The sequence below is a fragment of the Phoca vitulina genome, unplaced genomic scaffold (assembly GCF_004348235.1).
Source record: "Phoca vitulina isolate PV1807 unplaced genomic scaffold, GSC_HSeal_1.0 scaffold30, whole genome shotgun sequence".
NCBI classification, from domain to species: Eukaryota; Metazoa; Chordata; class Mammalia; order Carnivora; family Phocidae; genus Phoca; species Phoca vitulina.
The window spans coordinates 16496190-16519104 of record NW_022589733.1 but is presented as its reverse complement, the minus strand read 5'-3'; the positions used below and the strand labels follow the sequence as shown (position 1 = coordinate 16519104).

The following is a 22915-nucleotide window of genomic DNA, read 5'->3' as shown; positions in this document are numbered from 1 at the left end:
GTCTGCAATGGGCAGATGGCAACTGAGACTGCTAATTCAGTGGAACAGTGTGTGTCCCCTGGCAAAAAAAACATTTCTCCATTGAGAACCAAAACATTCAGATTATAAGAGCTCAGAGTTGTAGGGACAGGGGGCAAATATTCTATGAATGGGTATAAAAACCAGAGGAGTTTTTCCCTCTTTTACCTCTTGATTCTCACACCTGTATTTCTGACTGTGGGAAATACACCATGTACTGGTTGCTTATTTAAAGCATATACTGCATATTTTAAGATCGAACTCCAAACTCTCAGGGTGTTGTTCCCCAGTAGGTACTGTAACTGACTCTTCAGTAGACCATTCCACCATTCCAGGATACTAGATGCTTTTGAAGGAAATGTGGTATATTATAAGATCATTGAATTGCAGGAGTATAAACCAACCACCATACTTATTTTGGTATAAAATGAGTTCTGTATTCAGAAGCAATGTTTTGTGTTCTTCCATGATAGCAAATAAAAGGTTCTCCTAGTCCATGGATGGTGGTTCTGATAGTACGTTGTGGGCAGGAAAGACAAATCTATATCTAGAATATGTATCTATTGCAGTGAAGACAAATCACTGTCTCTTCCATGCTGAAAGAATCTTGATGTAATCAAGCTGACATAAGACTGTTTCCCTAAAGAAATTATATAATTGTGATGTTACTATAGGCATATCTCTTTATTGCCATATGAATCTTAAGATGATCATATATCTTAGCTCAATGAATCATTTGGTGGGAGTTTATCCTAAGTAAATAATCAGCTATAGGGAAGGTTCTTTATGCCCAAAGGTATCAATCACAGAATTACATATATTAGCAAAACTTGGGGAACAGCTTCTGCATCCCACAATGAGGAGCAGGGGATTAAATTATGGTACATAAGGTCAATGAGTTATTACACATCGCTTCATAACAGTATATAATAACAGTGTTAAAAATAAAGAATCCAAGGGTGCCTGGGTGGTTCAGTCATTAAGCGTCTACCTTTGGCTCAGTCATGATCCCAGAGTCCTGGGATAGAGTCCTATGTCAGGCTTCCTGTTCGGCGGGGAGTCTGCTTCTCCCTCTCCCTCTGCCCCTCCTCCCTGCTTGTGCTCTCTCTCAAATAAATAAGTAAAATCTTTAAAATAAAAAGAAAAAAAGAATAAAGAATCAGAGTATAATATTTGTGTACACAATACAACATATTAAGATCAGGAGAAACCTGTATGTCAGAAAAAAAAGCTTGGAACAAATTCCATGTCCAATCAATCAGCAGGCCTGTTCATTTGCTCTTCCTAAATATCTCCTAAATCTGTGAATATCTCTACTTCTCCATCATTACCATCTTCCTCCTGGCCACTGTTTAATCTCATCAGGATGAAATCAAGAACCTCCTAATGGCCTCTCCTCATGCACCTTTGCTTCATTTTGATGAAGTCAGAGGGATATTTTTATATGAATTTGATTATAGAAGTTCCTGTGCTTAAAACACTTCAATGGCTTTTCATTCAAGAATAAGTTCTAAAGTCTTTAATGCACCTCAAAAAGCTATATATATGATTTGGCCAGAGGAAACCTTTCCCCCCTCATCATGTTTTGCTTTATCTACCCAGCCACTGTGAGGTTCAGGGAGAGCCCTGTTTTGCGTCCAGATGCTTCTGTTAACAGGCAGGAAGCTCTTAAAGCTCATTGCTGCTAACATCCAAGGTTAAGTAACAGGCTATGCGTATTTTTTAAGTCTTCCTTCCTACTACTTTGTTTTGTTTTCTTAAATATTTTTCATAGAATTAGAACCTCTATTAATGAAAATTCAACTGATACTGAAAGAATGAATGCTCTCTAACAGTTATTTTTCATGTTTACACTAGACTAGGAATATTTACAAAGGCAAATTATTTCAAGGGTTGGCTAATCAGAAAAGAATTTCAGGCAGAATGTCGACCACTGCACAGAAAGAAAAAGAGGAACTAAGTATCTGTGTCACCCATTTGTAATTATTTCATAATTATAAAATAAGTTGAGAAAACATTACCATAAGGCTGACAGGACTCAGAATAAATCTTCATAAAAGAACATGAAGCAGTTGCTATGACAAAAGTGAAGGAGTGAAAGAGTACCCCCCCCACCCCCGCCTTTTCATGCTCTATGGGGGAGGTGCTCCCCTCTTGCTCCCTAAGGCTCATACTGTGGCCCCCTGCCCTCCATCTCCCAGGTGATCTCAACATCAGTCCCTAGGGGTGGATTCCCAGGCTTCCAGTGAAGGGACAAAATCCTCAGTGTCTCACAGTTCCTTGTCACCAATAGAATTTTTAATCCATAAAGGAAATTTTTGTCTCCTCTAGTTCTTTACTGAATTGTAAAAGAAAGCAATCCTCAGATCCTATCCCATTTATGTCATTGAAATCTATTCACAATTATTCAGAAGTGCTGGAAGTGGCCATTTATTTTCACACATCCCTGTACTGGAGTGTTATATCTGGTGGAGTTTCATTTTCCTCTCCCAACTCCAATGACAGGTCTCCTGATCCATAGCTGTATCACAGATGCTTTCCCAGACAACTGATATCCAGGATAAATCTTTGCATTGTAGTATCCAGCACATCACTGGACTCTTCTGCTTGTAGTGCATGGCTTACTGGACAACTGATTTCAAGGTTGTAGCCACTGACTCAGCAAAGGGACCTCAGCTTGTATAATCACATGAATACTTCCCAGGTGCCAGGAGGAAATTTAGATGGTAGCACTGTTATTATGTCCCCAGGGACATCTTCCTGAATCTCCTTGATCAGTTAAAATTGCCCTATTATAGGCTCTCATAGCCACATGCTATCATTATACATTTATTTGTGTGTGTTGCTCTCATAGTATAAGTTTCATGAGGATGGGAATTATAGCCTTTTTTTTTTTTATTATCTCACTCCCTTTATGTTTTTATTCACCATTACATCTCCCATGTCTAACCTACTGCAAGGCACATGGTAGGGGTTCAGCAAACACTTGAATAAATTAATAGGTAAAAATTACTCAGGGAGTTTTAGTTTAGGCAATAGGGCAGCTTGCACTGAACTAATCATTCCAGAGGAAGCAAGATTTAAAAATTATGGATACAATACAATTTAAACAACAACAACAACAACAACAAAACTAGAGTGATCAAAGAGTGACCAAATATAGGCTTAAACCAGTAAGGACTTGATCCTTGGGGGAAACAAAAAGGAGCCATACTGGGTAACATCCACATTTGTATTTCCCTTGAGGATACTCTAGTAGTTATAGACAGCTAGAGCTGAAGACACAGTGTTTGGGGCCTGTGGAATCAGAATATTGTTTTGGGATTTCCAAAAATCCTGGAATGTTGAGAAGGAAAATTCTAAGATGGGATCACAGACAGGAAATTCCAAAAATCCATATATGAATTCTTTCTAATTTTAGCCTGAATCCTTACTATGCATGTTTAGATGAGACAGGATGGAGCCCAGAGGCAATATTAACAACTTGAAGAATGAAAGAACTAAGAAGAGATTTAATCTGCTGCCCACCATAGAGGAGTGAGAGCTTGGAGTTAGAATCCCTGTATGTGAGAGGTGCTTGATAAGAATCTTTGGCGTTTCACTTTCATATCTTGGACTTTACTTCCATATCTAAGAACTAAGAGGTTTGTCCTAGGACTAAGCGCAAAACCAACATAGCAACCACCCTAACAAAACCTAAAACTAAGCTGCTACAGAATCAAGGTGATCTGTAATTAATACATACAATTGATTGGGGAAAACAAAAAAGCATCCCAGTTCCAAATGAGCTAGCAAGATTCAGTGTCTGCAACATATTACCAATGATGCCCAATACACAATAAAAAAATAGGTGTATGCAAAAACAGGTCAATGTGACCCTTGTTCTTGGGGAAACCAGTCAATAAAAGTAAACCCCCCAAATGACCATAGATTAGCAAGAAATCACTTTAAGGTAACCAAGGCATTCTAGAAAAAAAAAAAACGGTGATGTAGGAGATACCAGCTTTCCCATACGCCCATAAAAATTATTAGCTATCCATGAACAAACAGCTCCAGAAGAGCTCTAGATTCCCCTTCAGAAATTTTAGCAACAATATGGAACAACACAAAAAAACCCTGAGATTATTCACATGAGAAGAAAAACAAGTTTATTTTCCTCACATCATCCCATCCCCAAGCCAGCACTGTTCAACTCCAAGAAGGAGATGTCCAGCTAGTGAGAGTTCCTGTCACCAGGAAAGAATGGGTTGAGATGAGCTTCTCTAGCCTCTCCAGGCACTGTGTGAAGGTCAAGCTTCAGTTTTTACCCCACCCCAACTGGCAAAGAGAGCCAGCTAGGAACAGGATGAAAAACAGGCTATTATTAGCAAACACACAGCAGGAATGATTGTGGTTCACAGAGACCTGCTCTTCAGACAAACTCAGCAGCTTTGCCACGGGTATTTACTATTGCTAATACTAGCTCTTCCTCATTCCCTCCCCTCTTCCTATCCCCTCCCTTAAAACTCCTTCTGCCAAAGCCTGGACCCAACACTGGTAGCTATTCAAGATCTTTGTGGCAGTGCAAGTGTAAGAAATCAGCACCTTAGTTCCTTCCCACTCCTACCAGGGCCTGGGTGCTATGCTCACAGCCAGCCCAGGCTTCTACAGCTGTGTGAGTACAGGATACCAGTATAAGCAACCTGGGCTGACCCCCACCAGCATGCCTGTGCTTGAGGTTAGCCCCTAGCCATGCACCTGCACGCCACTGCCTGATGTGGCCCCTACTGCAACACACATGCATGGAAGGGACAGCGTGCAGCCACCAATAAACACACAAATATTCAGGGCCTCCCACAGATGCTTGTCAATACAATCAAGCCCTGCCTTCTGTCACTAGTCAGCAATACCACTCCTAGCTATAGATTGCTTTAGTTCTGGCATGCCCCTAGCCCCTAGCCCTACCGCTGTCATAACCCTCACTACAGTGTGCAAACCCAGGGGAAGAGAGTCCAGCTGTAGGTGAGCACATCAATATCCAGGTCCCCCATAGCTGCTTGCAAGTCCATGTCAGGTCTTGCTTCTGTCAATGGCCAGCACCACTATGCCTACCTGTAAGCTGGTCTCTCCAGCTTTGAGCCTGCATGTCCCCCAGCTTGACCCCTATCACTGGCCTCCACCACAGTATGCGTACCAGGGAGTAGAGTGTAAACTCATAGGAGGACACACTGACACCTAGGTCTTCTACAGACACCAGTGGGCCCATAATTGGCCCTGGTCCCCATCACTACACGTATGTCTGCAGGTGACCTCTACCACTACATAGGCACCTACAGCTGAATGTGCGCACACCGCTGGCTCCAGCCCCCACCACTGCCTGCCCTCGTCCCTAGTCACCAGTCCTGGAGATGCTGCTTAGGAGCCCAATAGCCCATGTGGCCACTGTAGACTCCCCCATGCAGTGCTTGCCAAGGATGACACAGCTGTCAACAGTGTAGACCCCAGTGGCCTGAGCTAAAGAGACATCACACTGCACTTGAAGATGGTGCCACCATGTGCCCCAGCACTTGGCACCCTACATCACTAGACCCAGGGTCATAGCACAATACAGTGTGCCCTTTCTGAGATGAAGGACTTCCCTAACTGAAATTAGTGCATAATATATGTTTCTTCAGATGCACAGACAACTATTTGAGGCTGCAGGGATTATAAAGAATCAGGGAAATATGTCGACACCAAAAAATATAGTAAGCCTCCAGGACCTGGTCCCAAAGAAATGGAGATCCAGTAATTGTCTGACAGAGAAATCAAAATGATTTTTCTACAGAAACTCAGCTAAAAGAAAACAGATCATTTAACAACATGAGGAAAATACTACTAAAACAAAATGAGAAGTTCCCAGATAAAACATTAAAAAGAACCCAAACAGACATTTTGAAGTGAAAGATAAAACAATTGAACTAAAAAATTCAATAGATGACTTCAACAGCAGACCTGAAAAAGAGAGAATCAGTAAGCTAGAAGACAGATCAATTTAAATTGTACAATTAGAAGAGCAAAAAAAAAAGAATTGAAAGGAAGGAGGAAAGCCCAGAGGAGATACCATCAAAAGCAATATGTCTGCATTACTGGAGTCCCAGAAGGAGAAAAGAGGGAGAAAAGAATAGGAAGCTTATTTGAATAAATAATGGCAGAGAACTTCAAAAAGATGAGTAGAGCTTTGGACATCCAAGCTCCAGAAGGTAGTAAGTCACCTTAAAATTTCAGTCTGAAATATTCTTCTCCATTATACAGAATAAAATTGTCTAAAACCAAAGACAAAGAATTTTAAAAGTAGAAAAGAAAGAAATTCTCTCATACAAGGGAACCTCCATAAGGCTGTCAGCAGATTTTACAGCAGAGATCTCACAGGCCAGGAGGGAATGAGAAGATATATTCAAAGTACTGAAAGAAACCGCCCACCAGAATACTTTACCCCGCAAAATTGTTCTTCAGACTGAAGGCAAAATACTTTCCCTATTTAACAAAAGCTAAGGAAATTCATCATCACCGAACCTGCCTTATAAGAAAAGTTGAAAGGAGTCCTTCAAGCTGAAACAAAAGGATACTAAATAGTAACACAAAAATATATACCACACTGGTAAAGGTAAACAGGATACTCTGTATGTTTACCTAATACTGTAAAATGGTAATGTGTTAACTAAACTCTAGAATAAATGTCAAAGGATGAAAGCACTAATGAAAAAGATTATAACTTCAACAATTTTTAAATAATACACAAAAAGTAAATGTACATCCAAAATATAATAGGGGGATAAAAGGATAGAGATATGTGACCAAAGTTAAATTGTTATCAATGTAAAATAGACTATTATATCTTTACAGTGTTTATGTAAACCTCATGGGAACCATAAAGCAAAAATCTACAATAGATACACAAAAATAGAATGGAATCAAAGCATAGCACTATAGGTAATTATCAATATACAAAGAAAGTTAGCAAAAAAGGAAGAAAAATGCAACTACAAAACATCTGGAAAAACAATTAGTAAGACCTTACCTATTAGTGATTATTCTAAATATTAATGGATTTAATTCTCCAATCAAAAGGCATAGAGTGGCTGAATGTATGTAAAAAACACAAACAAAAATAGAAGACCCAATTATATGTTGCTACCACAGAGACTCACCTCAGCTCTAAGGACAGAAACAGATTCAAAGTGATTGGATAGCAAAGGTATTCTAAGAAAGTGGACACACACACACACACGCATGAGTAGCTTTATTAGCATCAGATAAAATAGACTTTAAGCCAAAAATGTAACCAGAGACAAAAATGATTATTATATAATAAGGGGGTCAAATCATCAAGAAGATCGATCACATAAATATATTGAGCAAATACCAACAGATCTGAGAGATAGACAGTAATAAGAATAGGGGACTTTAATGCCCCACTTTTAACAAGGGATAGATTATTTAGAAGAAAATCAACTGGGAAATGTTAGATTTGAAGCACACTTTAGACCAAATGGACCTAATACATAAAGAACATTTCATCCAACAGCAGCAAAAATACATTCTCAAGTGCACAATGAATTCTCCCCAGCATAGAACACAGGATTGGTCACAAGACAGGCCTCAGTAAATTTAAGAAGGTTGAAATCATACCAACTATCTTTTCCAACCACAATGGTGTAAAACTAGAAATCAATTATGAAAAAAATATGGAAAGAATAGAAATACAAGGAAGCTAAATAACATGCTACTAATGAATGGGTCAAGCAAGATAACAGAGAGGAAATAAAATATATTGAGACAAATGAAAAAGAAGACACAGTAATCCAAAATATTTGGGTTGCAGCAAAAGCAGTTCTTAGAGGGAAGTTTAGAGCAATACAGGTCCACCTCAGAACCAAGAAAAATCTCAAATACATAACTTACCCTTACACATAAGAGGGCTAGAAAAAGAAGAACAGTCAAAGCTCAAAGCTAGTAGAAGGAAGGAAATAATAAAGATTAGAGCAGAAATAGTAAAATAGAGACCAAAAATATGAAAATGAAATCAGAAACTGGTTTTTAGAAAAGATAAAAATATTGATAAACCTTTAGCTAGACATCAAGAAAAGGGAGAAGACTCAAAATCAGAAATGAAGGCAAAAAACAACTGACACCGCAGAAATACAAAAGATAAGAGAATATTATGAAAAATTATATGCCAAATTGGACAACCTAGAAGAAATGGGTCAATTCCTACAAACACATAATCTTTCAAAATTGAATCAAGAGGAAATAAAAAATTTGAAGAAACCAATTACTAGTAATGAAGTTCATCAGTAAGTAACAAAAATACTCCCAAACAAAAGCCTAGGACCAGATGAATTCATGTGGATTCTACTAAAAACATTAAAGGAGGGTTAGTATCTATTCTTCTCAAACTATTCAAAAAAAAAAAAAAATAGAAGAGGAGGGAAAGCTTCTAAATTCTTTTTATGCAGGCAATATTATCCTGATAACAAAACTAGATAAAAACACTACAAAACAAAACAGGTCAATATCTCTGATGAACATAGATGCAAAAGTCCTCAACAAAATATTAGCAAACTGAATTCAACAGTACATTAAAAATATTCACTACAATATAAGATTTATTGGAGGAATACAAGAGTGGTACAATAGTTGCAAAATCAATGTGATATATCACATTAAGATGAGATAGGATAAAAGCCATTTGGTCATCTCAGTAGATGCAGAGAAAGCATTTGGCTAAATACAACATCCACTCATGATAAAAACTCTCAACAAACTGGGTTTAGAGGGAACAAACATCAATAAAATAAGTGCCATGTATGAAAAATCCACAGCTAACATCATACTCCATGGTGAAGAACTGAGAACTTTTATTCTTAAGATCAGAATAAGACAGAATGTCTACTTTCACCACTTTTATTCAACACAGTACTGAAGTCCTAGCCACAGCAATTGGACAAGAAATAAAAGGCATCCAAATTGGTAATGAATAAGTTAATCTATCATTATTTGCAGATGATACTATACATAGAAGACCCTAAATACAACAAAAACTATTAGAACTAATAAATAAATTCAGTGAAACTGTAGGACACAAAATTAATATATAGAAATCCACTGCATTTCTATACACTAACAAAGGAAGAAAGAAATTAAGAAAACAGAGCCTTTTAGAAACAATACCATTTACAGTTACACCCAATACAGTTAGATACCTAGGAATTAACCTAAATAAAGAGGTGAAAGACCTGTACTCTGAGACCTATAAAACATCTATCAAAGAAATTGAAGAGGACACAAAGAAATGGAAAAACTTTTCATGCTCATGGGTTGGAAGAATAAATATTGTTCAAATGTCCATACTACCCAAAGCAATCTACACATTCAGTGTGATCTCTATTAAATACCACCAGCATTTTTCATACAACTAGAATAAACAATCCTAAAATTTCTATGGAACCACAAAAGACCTTGAATAGCCAAAGCAACCTTGAAAAATAAAAGCAAAGCTGAAGGCATCACAATTCTGGATGTCAAGTTGTATTACAAAGCTGTGGTAATCAAAGGAGTATGGTACTAGTACAAAACAAAACAAAACCACAAAGGTCAATAGAACAGAATAGAAAACCTAGAAATGAATGCACAATTCTATGGAATTCATCTTCAACAAAGCAGGAAAGAATATCCAATGGAAAAAAGACAGTTTCTTCAACAAATTGTGTTGGGAAAACTGGACAGCAACATGCAAAAGAATGAAACTGGACCATATCCTCACACCATTTATGAAAATAAATTCTAAATGGATTGAGACCTAAATGTGAGACCTGAAACCATCAAAATCCTAGAAGAGAGCACAGTCAGTAACTTCTTTGACGTCGGCCATAGCTACCTCTTTCTAGATATGTCTCCTGAGGTAAGGGAAACAAAAGCAAAAATAAACTATTGGGACTCCATCAACATAAAAATCTTTTGCCCAGCAAAGGCAACAATCAACAAAGGTAAAAGGCAGCCTAGTGAAAGGGAGAAGATATTTGCAAAGGACATATGCGATAAAGGGTTAGTATCTAAAATATATAAGGAACTTATGAAGCACACACCCCCAAAAATGAATAATCTAATTAGAAGTGGACAGAAGACATGAATAGACATTTTTCCAAAAAAGACATATAGATGGCCAACAGACACATGAAAAGATGCTCAATATCTCTTATCAGGGAAATGCAAACCAAAACTACAATTAGATACTACCACATACCTGTCAGAATGGCTAACATCAACAACACAAGAAAGAGCAGGTGTTGGCAAGGATGTGGAGAAAAGGGAGCCCTCGTTCACTGTTGATGGGAATGCAAACTGGTGCAGCCACTGTGGAAAACAGTATGGAGGTTCCTCAAAAAGTTAAAAATACAACTATCCTATGATCCAGCAATCACACCACTGGGTATTTACCCAAAGAATACAAATATACTATATCAAAGGGATCCATGCATCCCAATGTTTATAGCAGCTTTATCTACACTAACAAAGATATGGAAATAGCCCAGGCATCCACTGATTGATGAATAGATAAAGAAGTCACACACTCACACACACACACAGGAATATTATTCGGCCAGAGGAAGACTGAAATCTTGCCATTTGCAATGACACAGATGGAGCTAGAGAGTATTATGTTAATCAAAATCAGTCAGAGGAAGACAAATACCATATGACTTCACTCATATGTGGAATTTAAGCAACAGAACAAATCAGCAAAGGTAAAAAAAAAAAAAAAAGAGAGAGAGAGAGGGAGAGAGAGAGAGAGAGGGAGGCAAACCAAGAAACAGACTCTTAACTATAGAGAACAAAGGATGGTTACCAGAAAGATGGGGGGGATGGGTGAATAGGAGATGGGGATTAAGAAGTGCACTTGTGCACTGGATGATGTATAGAAGTAGTGAATCATTATATTGTACATCTGAAACTAATATTACACTCTATGTTAACTGGAATTTAAATAAAAACTATGAAAATAAGAAAACAATCCCTTTTATATAATTGTACCAAAAAATAAAATACCCAAGAATAAACTTAACCAAGTAAGTTAGATCTGTTCTCTGAAAACTATAAAACACTGCTGAAAGCAATTAAAGATGACACAAATGGAAAGATACCCCATGCTTATGGGTTGGTAGAATATTGTTAAAATGTCCCTACTACCCAAAGCATTCTAGAGATTCAGTGCAATCTCTAACAAAATGCCAACAGCATTTTTCAGAAAACTAGAACAAACAATCCTAAAATTTGTATGGAACCACAAAAGACTCCAAAATGCCAAAGGAATCTTAAGAAGAACAAAGCTAGAGGTATCACAATTCCAGATTTCAAGATAAACTCCAAAGCTATAGTGATCAAAATAGTATGATACTGGTACAAAAACAGACATAGAGCAATAGGAAAGAATAGACAACCCAGAAATAAACCCATGCTTCTAGGGTCAGTTAATCTGTGACAAAGGAGGCAAGAATATACAATGGGGGGAAAGACAGTCTCTTCAATAAATGGTGCTGGGAAAACTAGACATCCATGTGCAAAAGAATGAAACTGGACCGTTTTTTATACGATACACAAAAATAAGCTCAAAATGGGTTAAAGACTTAAATGTGAGACATGAAATCATAAAAGTTCTAGAAAAAAAAAAAAACAGGCTGTAATTTCTTCAACATTGACCTCAGCAACATTTTTCTAGATAGGTCTCCCCAGGCAAGGGAAAAAAAGCAAAAATTACAGGGACTATAGCAAAATAAAAAGTTTTTGCACAGTAAAGGAAACCATCAGCAAAACAAAGGTAAAACTCCTGAATAGGAGAAGATAGTGATAAATGAGATATTCAATAAGGGGTTAATATCCAAAATATGTAAAGAACTTAAACAACACCAAAAAAAACCTCCCCAAATAATCCAACTTAAAAACACACAGAAGATCTAAATAGACATTTTCCAAAGAAAACATACAGATGGCCAACAGACACATGAAAAGATGCTCAACATCACTGATCATTAGGGAAATGCAAATCCAAACCACAATGATATATCCTCATACACCTGTCAGAATGGCTAGAATCAAAAAGAAGTAAATGTCAGTGAGGATGTGGAGTAAATGGAGCCGTGTGCACTGTTGGTGGGAATGTAAGTTGGTGCAGCCACTGTGGAAAACTGTATGGAGGTTCCTCAAAAATTAAAAATAGAAATATCATATGATCCAGTAGTTCTACTCCTGGGTCACCCAGAGAAAAGGAAAACACTAATTCAAAAAGATATATGCACCCCTATGTTCATTGCAGCATTATTTCAAATAGACGTGCTATGGAAGCAACTCAAGTGTCCATCAACAAATATTACCTGTCAATTATATCAATAAAGTTGGAAAAAAAAAAGCTGCACTTTATAAAAATAAAATAATATGAAAATGTTACAGATAGTTACAATAAAGTAATGGATAATTTCAGAAGAGATATGGAAGCTTAAGAAAGCAATCAAATAGAGATCTTAAGTGGACAAGTACAATAGCTAAAACTAAAAAAAAAAAATCATGGATGGGATTAACAGGTGTGTCCAACCAAAGAAAGTAGTCATAAACTTAGACACATTAATAGTATTTATCCCAGACTAAGAACAGAGGAATGAGAAAGCAAATTGGGGGAAAAAGACCCTGTAATTGAACCCCAGAAGAAGAAAGCAAGAGTTAAAAAACACATTTGAAGTATATTGGCCAACTCAACACCCAAAGAACAAAGAATCCAATCAAGAAATGGGCAGATGAATAGACATTTTTCCAAAGATGACATCCACATGGCCAACAGACACATGAAAAAGTGCTCAACATCGCTCAGCATCAGGGAAATCCAAATCAAAACCTCAATGAGATACCACCTCACACCAGTCAGAATGACGAAAATGAACAAGTCAGGAAACGACAGATGTCGGCAGGGATGCGGAGAAAGGGGAACCCTCCTACACCGTTGGTGGGAATGCAAGCTGGTGCAGCCACTCTGGAAAACAGTATGGAGGTTCCTCTGGAAAACAGTATGGAGGTTCCTCAAAAAGTTGAAAATAGAGCTACCATACGATCCAGCAATTGCACTACTGGGTATTTACCCCAAAGATACAAATGTAGTGATCCGAAGGGGTACGTGCACCGCAGTGTTTATAGCAAATGTCCACAATAGCCAAACTATGGAAAGAGCCCAGATGTCCATCAACAGATGAATGTATAAAGAAGATGTGGTAAATATATATGCAATGGAATATTATGCAGCCATCAAAAAACCTGAAATCTTACCATTTGCAATGACATGGATGGAACTAGAGGGTATTATGCTAAGCGAAGTAAGTCAATCAGAGAAAGACATACATCATATGATCTCACTGATAGGAGGAATTCTTAGTCTCAGGAAACAAACTGAGGGTTGCTGGAGTGGTGGGGGGTGGGAGGGAAGGGGTGGCTGGTGATAGACACTGGGGACGGTATGTGCTCTGGTAAGCGCTGTGAATTGTGTAAGACTGATGAATCACAGACCTGTACCTCTGACACAAATAATACATTATATGTTAAAAAAAAAAAAAGAAGAAGATAGTAGGAAGGGAAAAATGAAGGGGGGGGGAATCAGAGGGAAAGACGACCATGAGAGACTGTGGACTCTGAGAAACAAATTCAGGGTTCTAGAGGGGAGGGGAGTGGAGGGATGGGTTAGCCTGGTGATGGGTATTAAAGAGGGCACGTATTGAATGGAGCACTGGGTATTATACGCAAACAATGAATCATGGAACACTACATCAAAAATAAATTTAAAAAAATGTTATGAAGTATATTGGCCAAACTTTTTCAAACTGTCCTCAAAATCATCAATGCACAGGTCCAAGAAGCCCAGAAAATCCCAGTCAGAACAAATACAAAGAAAATCACACCTGAGCATATTGTAGTCAAACTGCTGTCAACCAAAATAAAAGAAAAGCCTTAAAAGCACTCAGTGGAGGAGAGGAGACATACAGTAGAACCCAGGGAAGGAGGACAGCAGATTTATTATAAAGAAAGACATAAAACAAAAAACAAACAAACAAAAAACCAATGGAGACTCAGAAGATAAAGGAATGACATCTTAAAGTGTCCAGGCAGAGGGTCAACTGTGGGGAGGTACTATTACATAGATTCCACCACGAAGTATAAAATATATTTTTAAAAATAAAGAAAAAAATAAGGACAGTTTTCAGACAAACAATAGCTCAGAAAATATATTCAGAACAAACAAACAAACAAAAAGAAATGGTAAAGGAAGTTCTTTAGGTTGGTTATGAATACCACCAATGAACAATTAAATATTTAAGGGAAGCAGGAGAGCAGTAGAAATAGTAAATATTTAAAGTTTTATTTTCTTTTCTCAATTTGTATAGACTGTAATGGACTTTTTAGAGCAAAATGAACAACAAAATCAAGATTGGTAAAGTAGGGGTAAAAATATATGATGACAGCACAAAGACAGGATGGGAACACACTGTTTTAGGCTTACATGTTGTTTATTACATTATAAATGAAGTGATATGTTAATAACATATTAGATTGTTAGTAACAGTATTAGAGTAATCATAAAAAAATTTAAGAAGACTAATACAGGAGATAGGTTTAAAAAAAATCCAAAACTTTGACTAAACCAAGAGAAGACAGAAAGGACCAAGAACTGAAGTACAGAAACAATAAATTACATGCTGCTATAATTAACCCCATCTCAATACTTCTATTAAATGCAAATGACTTACACGTTCCAATTTATAAAATAGCTTTTTTGTGATGAGGATTTTTAAGATCCACTCTCTTAGCCACTTTCCAATTTGCAATGCAGTATTATTAACTATAGCCACCATGCTGTGCATTATACCCCTATGACTTATTTATTTCATACCTGGAAGTTTGTACCTTTTGACTCCTTTCATCCATCTTGCCTGCAACCCCTGCCTCTGGCAACAAGCTGTCTGTTCTCTATGAGCTTAGCTTTTTAAAAATAGTTTATTATTTTTTTTGTAGATTCCACCTATAAGTGAGATCACATGGTATTTGTCTCTCTTGGTCTTTTTTCACTTAGAATAATGCCCTCAAAATCCATTCATGTGGGGGTATGCCGTTCCCACACAGGTTTCCTCCTTTCTCTCGGCCTCTGTAAGTGCTAATGCTTCAGACAGTGGCTTGAGTTCTGGAGTGAAGATGGCAGGGAGTGGACTCCATAGGCCACAGGACGTGAACTATGAGCAAAAAGAGATCGAAGAAAAGAAGAGCAACAACTCTCTGAACAGAAAAGCGACCACTTTCTGGAAGGTAGGACGTGTGGAGAAGTGAATCCGAGGCGAAATTCGGGAGGATAGACGGCGGGGGAGGGGCCTCCGTCGGCCGCTTCTGGCAAGTGATAGAACCACGGAGCACAAAATCAGAACTTTTAGAAGTCTGCTCCGCTGAGGGACGTCACTCCGGTGGCTAAGCGGGGGGTGGGACAGTGTGGTCTCAGGACCCTCGGGGTCACAGGAATACTGGGGGTGCCTGAGTGCGGCAGAGCTCCCAGGTATTGGAGCGGGGAAGCCGGCTGCAGAGACAGAGCCCAGGTGCGGGCTCTCAGCTCGGGGTTGCCATAAACCGTGATCTGCAGCACAGGGGGGCCACTGCTCCTCCAGCAGGGACCCAACAAGCGGCAGATCCGGGGAGAGTCACTTTCTTCCCCTGGGAGGAGAGGTGCAGGGGCGCACTGCAGGGATCTGCTGGGTTTGGAGACTCCACACGGGGCCGGGTGCCAGAGATAGAAACGCGCGGTCACAGGCCGGGTGAGCACGGAGTGCGGCCGGAGACCGGGGAGACGGGAGTGACTGACGGCTTTTCTCTGGGGGCTCACTGAGGAGTGGGCCCGAGTTCTCGGCTCCTCCGAGGCAGAGACTGGGAGGCCGCCATTTTCACTCTCTGCCTCCAAAGCTGTATGGAAAGCTTGCAGGGAACAAAAGCTCCCGAGGGCAAACCTGAGCCGATTACTTAGTCCAGACCGGGCAAGGGTGGGGCAATTCCGCCTCAGGCAAAGACATTTGGGAACCATGGCAACAGGTCCCTCCCCCAGAAGATCAGCGAGAACAGCCAGCCAAGACCAAGTTTACCGATCAATGAGAATGGCAGAACTCCAGCGCTAGGGGAATACTGCACATAGAATTCATGGCTTTTTCCCCATGATTCTTTAATCTTTCAAAGTTACTTTTTTTTTTAACGGTCTTTTTTTTTTTTTTGAATTTTTCTTTTTCCCTTTTTCAACCAACATCTTATCAATCCCTTTTTTAAAAAAAAATTTTTTATTTTTCATTTTTAGAGTCATATTCTATCCCTTCATAGTAGTTACCCGTATTTTTGGCATATATATAGAAGTTGTTCTCTCTTTAAAATTTTGAGATAGTTTCTTCTAACAGATCAGAATATACCCTAAATCTCTATTGTATGGTTTTTTTCTACTCCCCTGCCTGATCACATTCTCTCCCTTTTTCTTTTTTTTTTTTTTAAATCCTCTTCTTCCTTTTTTCAAACTTCTTACCAATTCCTTTTATAAAATTTTTTATAATTTCCATCTTTACAATCATATTCCATCCCTTCATCATATCAACCCTTATTTTTCTACATATATAAGTTTTCCTTTCTTTAAAATTTTGGGAGGCACTTAATTCTAACAGACCAAATACACCCAAAATCTAGTGTGTGGCACTGATCTATATACCAGCCTGATCATATTTGATCACATTCTGTTTTTGTTTTGTTTTGCTTTTGTTTGTTTTTATCTTTTTCTTTTCCTTCTTTTTTTCTTTTTCTTTTTTCTCTCTTTCCCTTTCTTTTCCCACTGCTTCAGGTCTTTTCTGATTTGTTTAGAGTATATTTTCTGGGAACATTGCTACCCTGTTAGCATTTTGTTCTCTCATTAATCTATTCTCCTCTGGACAAAATGACAAGATGGAAAAAATCACCTCAACAAAAAGACCAAGAGGTAGTACCGACTGCCAGGGACCTACTCAATACAGACATTAGTATGATGTCAGATCTAGAGTTCAGAATCATCACTTTAAAGATACTAGCTGGGCTTGAAAAAAGCATGGAAGTTATTAGAGAAACCCTTTCTGGAGAAGTAAAAGAACTAAAATCTAACCAAGTAGAAATCAAAAAGGCTATTAATGAGGTGCAATCAAATATGGGGGCGCTAACTGCTAGGATAAATGAGGCAGAAGAAAGAATCAGTGATATAGAAGACCAAATGATGGAAAATAAAGAAGCTGAGAAAAAGAGAGATAAACAACTACTGGATCACGAGGGCAGAATTCGAGAGATAAGTGATACCATAAGACGAAACAACATCAGAATAATTGGGATCCCAGAAGAAGAAGAAAGAGAGAGAGGGGCAGAAGGTATAATGGAGCAAATTACAGCAGAGAACTTCCCTAATTTGGGAAAGGAAACAGGCATCAAAATCCAGGAAGCACAGAGAACCCCTCTCAAAATCAATAAAAATAGGTCAACACCCTGACATCTAATAGTAAAACTTACGAGTCTCAGAGACAAAGAGAAAATCCTGAAAGCAGCTCGGGAGAAGAGATATGTAAACTACAATGGTAGAAATATTAGATTGGCAACAGACCTATCCACAGAGACCTGGCAGGCCAGAAAGGACTGGCATGATATATTCAGAGCACTAAATGAGAAAAATACGCAGCAAAGAATACTATATCCAGCTAGGCTGTCACTGAAAATAGAAGGAGAGATAAAAAGCTTCTAGGACGAACAAAAACTAAAGGAATTTGCAAACACGAAACCAGCCCTACAAGAAATCTTGAAAGGGGTCCTCTAAGCAAAGAGAGAGCCTAAAAGCAACATAGACCAGAAAGGAACACAGACAATATACGGTAACAGTCACCTTACAGGCAATACAATGGCACTAAATTCCTATCTTTCAATAGTTACCCTGAATGTAAATGGGCTAAATGCCCCAATCAAAAGACACAGGCTGCCAGATTGGATTAAAAAACAAGACCCATCGATATGCTGTCTGCAAGAGACTCATTTTAGACACAAAGACACCTCCAGATTGAAAGTGAGGGGGTGGAAAACCATTTACCATGCTAATGGACACCAAAAGAAAGCTGGAGTGGCAATCCTTATATCAGACAAATTAGATTTTAAACCAAAGACTGTAATAAGGGATGAGGAAGGACACTATATCCTACATAAAGGGTCTATCCAACAAGAAGATCTAACAATTGTAAATATCTATGCCCCTAACATGGGAGCAGCCAATTACATAAGGCAATTAATAACAAAAGCAAAGAAACACATTGACAACAATACAATAATAGTGGGGGACTTTAACACCCCCCTCACTGAAATGGACAGATCGTCTAAGCAAAAGATCAACAGGGAAATAAAGACTTTAAATGACACACTGGACCAAATGGACTTCACAGACATATTCAGAACATTCCATCCCAAAGCAATGGAATACACATTCTTCTCTAGTGCCCATGGAACATTCTCCAGAATCGATCACATCCTAGGTCACAAATCAGGTCTCAACTGGTACCAAAAGATTGGGATCATTCCCTGCCTATTTTCAGACCACAATGCTTTGAAACTAGAACTCAATCACAAGAGGAAAGTCGGAAAGAACTCAAATACATGGAGGCTAAAGAGCATCCTACTAAAGAATGAATGGGTCAATCAGGAAATTAAAGAAAAATTAAAAAAATTCATGGAAACCAATGAAAATGAAAACACAACTCTTCAAAATCTTTGGGATGCAGCAAAGGCAGTCCTAAGAGGAAAGTATATAGCAACACAAGCCTTTCTCAAGAAACAAGAAAGGTCTCAAGTACACAACCTAACCCTACACCTAAAGGAGCTGGAGAAAGAACAGCAAATAAAGCCTAAACCCAGCAGGAGAAGAGAAATAATAAAGATCAGAGCAGAAATCAATGAAATAGAAACTAAAAGAACAGTAGAACAGATCAACGAAACTAGGAGCTGGTTCTTTGAAAGAATTAACAAGATTGATAAACCCCTGGCCAGACTTATCAAAAAGAAAAGAGAAATGACCCAAATCAAGAAAATCATGAATGAAAGAGGAGAGATCACAACCAACACCAAAGAAATACAAACAATTATAAGAACATATTATAAGCAACACTATGCCAGCAAATTAGATAACCTGGAAGAAATGGATGCATTCCTAGAGATGTATCAACTACCAAAACTGAACCAGGAAGAAATAGAAAACCTGAACAGACCTATAACCACTAAGGAAATTGAACCAGTCATCAAAAATCTCCCAAAAAACAAAAGCCCAGGGCCAGATGGCTTCCCAGGGAAATTCTACCAAACATTTAAAGAATAATTAATACCTATTCTTCTGAAACTGTTCCAAAAAATAGAAATGGAAGGAAAACTTCCAAACTCATTTTATGAGGCCAGCATTACCTTGATCCCAAAACCAGACAAAGACCCCATCAAAAAGGAGAATTACAGACCAATATCCCTGATGAACATGGATGCAAAAATTCTCACCAAAATACTAGCCAATAGGATCCAACAGTACATTAAAAGGATTATTCACCATGACCAAGTGGGATTTATCCCTGGGCTGCAAGGTTGGTTCAACATCCGCAAATCAACGTGATACAATACATTAACAAAAGAAAGAACAAGAATCATATGATCCTCTCAATAGATGCAGAAAAAGCATTTGACAAAGTACAGCATCCTTTCTTGATCAAAACTCTTCAGAGTATAGGCATAGAGGGTACATACCTCAATATCATAAAAGCCATCTATGAAAAACCCACAGCAAATATCATTCTCAATGGGGAAAAACTGAGAGCTTTCCCCCTAAGGTCAGGAACGCAGCAGGGATGTCCACTATCACCACTGCTATTCAACATAGTATTAGAAGTCCTAGCCACAGCAATCAGACAACAAAAAGAAATCAAAGGCATCCAAATTGGCAAAGAAGAAGTCAAACTCTCACTCTTTGCAGATGATATGATACTTTATGTGGAAAACCCCAAAGACTCCACCCCAGAACTGCTAGAACTCATACAGGAATTCAGTAAAGTGGCAGGATATAAAATCAATGCACAGAAGTCAGTGGCATTCCTATACACCAACAAGACAGAAGAAAGAGCAATTAAGGAGTCAATCCCATTTACAATTGCACCCAAAATCATAAGATACCTAGGCATAAATCTAACCAAAGAGGCAAAGGATCTGTACTCAGAAAACTATAAAATACTCATGAAAGAAATTGAGGAAGACACAAAGAAATGGAAAAACGTTCCATGCTCATGGATTGGAAGAACAAATATTGTGAAGATGTCAATACTACCTAGAGCAATCTACACATTCAATGCAATCCCCATCAAAATACCATCCACTTTTTTCAAAGAAATGGAACAAATAATCCTAAAATTTGTATGGAACCAGAAAAGACCCCGAATAGCCAGAGGAATGAAAAAGAAAAGCAAAGCTGGTGGCATCACAATTCTGGACTTCCAGCTCTATTACAAAGCTGTCATCATCAAGACAATATGGTACTGGCACAAAAACAGACACATAGATCAATGGAACAGAATAGAGAGCCCAGAAATGGACCCTCAACTCTATGGTCAACTAATCTCTGACAAAGCTGGAAAGAATGTCCAGTGGAAAAAAGACAGTCTTTTCAACAAATGGTGTTGGCAAAATTGGACAGCCACATGCAGAAGAATGAAACTGGACCATTTCCTTACACCACACACAAAAATAGACTCCAAATGGTTGAAAGACCTCAATGTGAGACAGGAGTCCATCAAAATCCTAAAGGAGAACACAGGCAGCAACCTCTTCGACCTCAGCCACAGCAACTTCTTCCTAGAAACATCGCCAAAGGCAAGGGAAGCAAGGGCAAAAATGAACTATTGGGACTTCATCAAGATAAAAAGCTTTTGCAAAGCAAAGGAAACAGTCAACAAAACCAAAAGACAACCGATAGAATGGGAGAAGATATTTGCAAATAACATATCAGATAAAGGGCTAGTATCCAAAATCTATAAAGAACTTACCAAACTCAACACCCAAAGAACAAAGAATCCAATCAAGAAATGGGCAGAAGACATGAACAGACATTTTTCCAAAGAAGACATCCAAATGGGCAACAGACACATGAAAAAGAACTCAGTATCACTCGGCATCAGGGAAATCCAAATCAAAACCTCAATGAGATACCACCTCACACCAGTCAGAATGGCTAAAATTAACAAGTCAGGAAATGACAGATGTTGGCGGGGATGCCGAGTAAGGGGAACCCTCCTACACTGTTGGTGGGAATGCAAGCTGGTGCAGCCACTCTGGAAAACAGTATGGAGGTTCCTCAAAAAGTTGAAAATAGAGCTACCATATGATCCAGCAATTGCACTACTGGGTATTTACCCCAAAGATACAAAAGTAGGGATCCAAAAGGGTACGTGCTCCCCGATGTTTATAGCAGCAATGTCCACAATAGCCAAACTGTGGAAAGAGCCAAGATGTCCATCAACAGATGAATGGATAAAGAAGATGTGGTATATATATATACAATGGAATATCATGCAGCCATCAAAAGGAATGAGATCTTGCCATTGGCAACGACGTGGATGGAACTGGAGGGTATTATGCTGAGTGAAATAAGTCAAACAGAGAAAGACATGTATCATATGACCTCACTGATATGAGGAATTCTTAATCTCAGGAAACAAACTGAGGGTTGCTGGAGTGGGGGGTGGGGTGGGAGGGATGGGGTGACTGGGTGATAGACACTGGGGAGGGTATGTGCTCTAGTAAGCGCTGTGAATTGTGCAAGACTGTTGAATCTCAGATCTGTACCTCTGAAACAAATAATGCAATATATATTAAGAAAAAAAAAAGAAGAAGATAGCAGGAGGGGAAGAATGAAGGGGGGGAATTCGGAGGGGTAGATGAACCATGAGAGATGATGGACTCTGAAAAACAAACTGAGGGTTCTAGAGGGGAGGGGGGTGGGAGGATGGGTTAGCCTGGTGATGGGTATTGAGGAGGGCATGTTCTGCATGGAGCACTGGGAGTTATGCACAAACAATGAATCATGGAACACTACATCTAAAACTAATGATGTAATGTATGGGGATTAACATAACAATAAAAAAATAAAAGTAAACTTAAAAAAAAATCCATTCATGTGGTCACAAATGGCAATATTTCCTTTTTTATTGTTGCATAATATTCCACTTAATATATATACCACATTTTCCTTGTCTATTCATGCATCCATGAATACTTAGGTTGTTTCCACATCTCAGCTATTGTAAATAATGTGGCTATGAACGTTGGGGTGCATATACCTTTCAATTAGTGTTTTCATACACATTCCAATTTTAAAGCAGGGATCGTCACACTGGATATAGAGGAAGAACCAAGTATCTGTTTTTAAAAGTAGCACTTTAAATATGAAGACATGCATGAGTGAAAGCAAAAATACAGAAAAATGATGAACAGAACCTTAATGCCCTGAGGCGCCTAGGTGGTTCAGTCGGTTAAGCATGGTCATGATTTTGGAATCCTGGGATCAAGACCCGTGTTGGGCACCATGCTCATTGGGGAGCCTGCTTCTCCCTCTACCTCGGCCCCTCCCCTTGTTCATGTTCTCTCCCATGCTCGCTCTCTCTCAAATAAATAAAATCTTAAACAAACTAACAATTAAAAAAAACCTTAATGTCCTATGTGGGTATACATGAGGAGACTCATAATTGCCTATCAGGCAAAGTGGACCTCAAGACAGGGAGATTGCTATAGATAAAGAACATTCTTT

At 38.6% G+C, this 22915-nt stretch overlaps 1 long non-coding RNA gene across 1 annotated transcript in view; it reads right to left on the bottom strand.

Moving 5' to 3' along the window:
* LOC116644774 overlaps positions 1 to 22915 on the bottom strand; it is a 108787-nt gene that overhangs the window by 45723 nt on the left and 40149 nt on the right. The window lies entirely within an intron of this gene.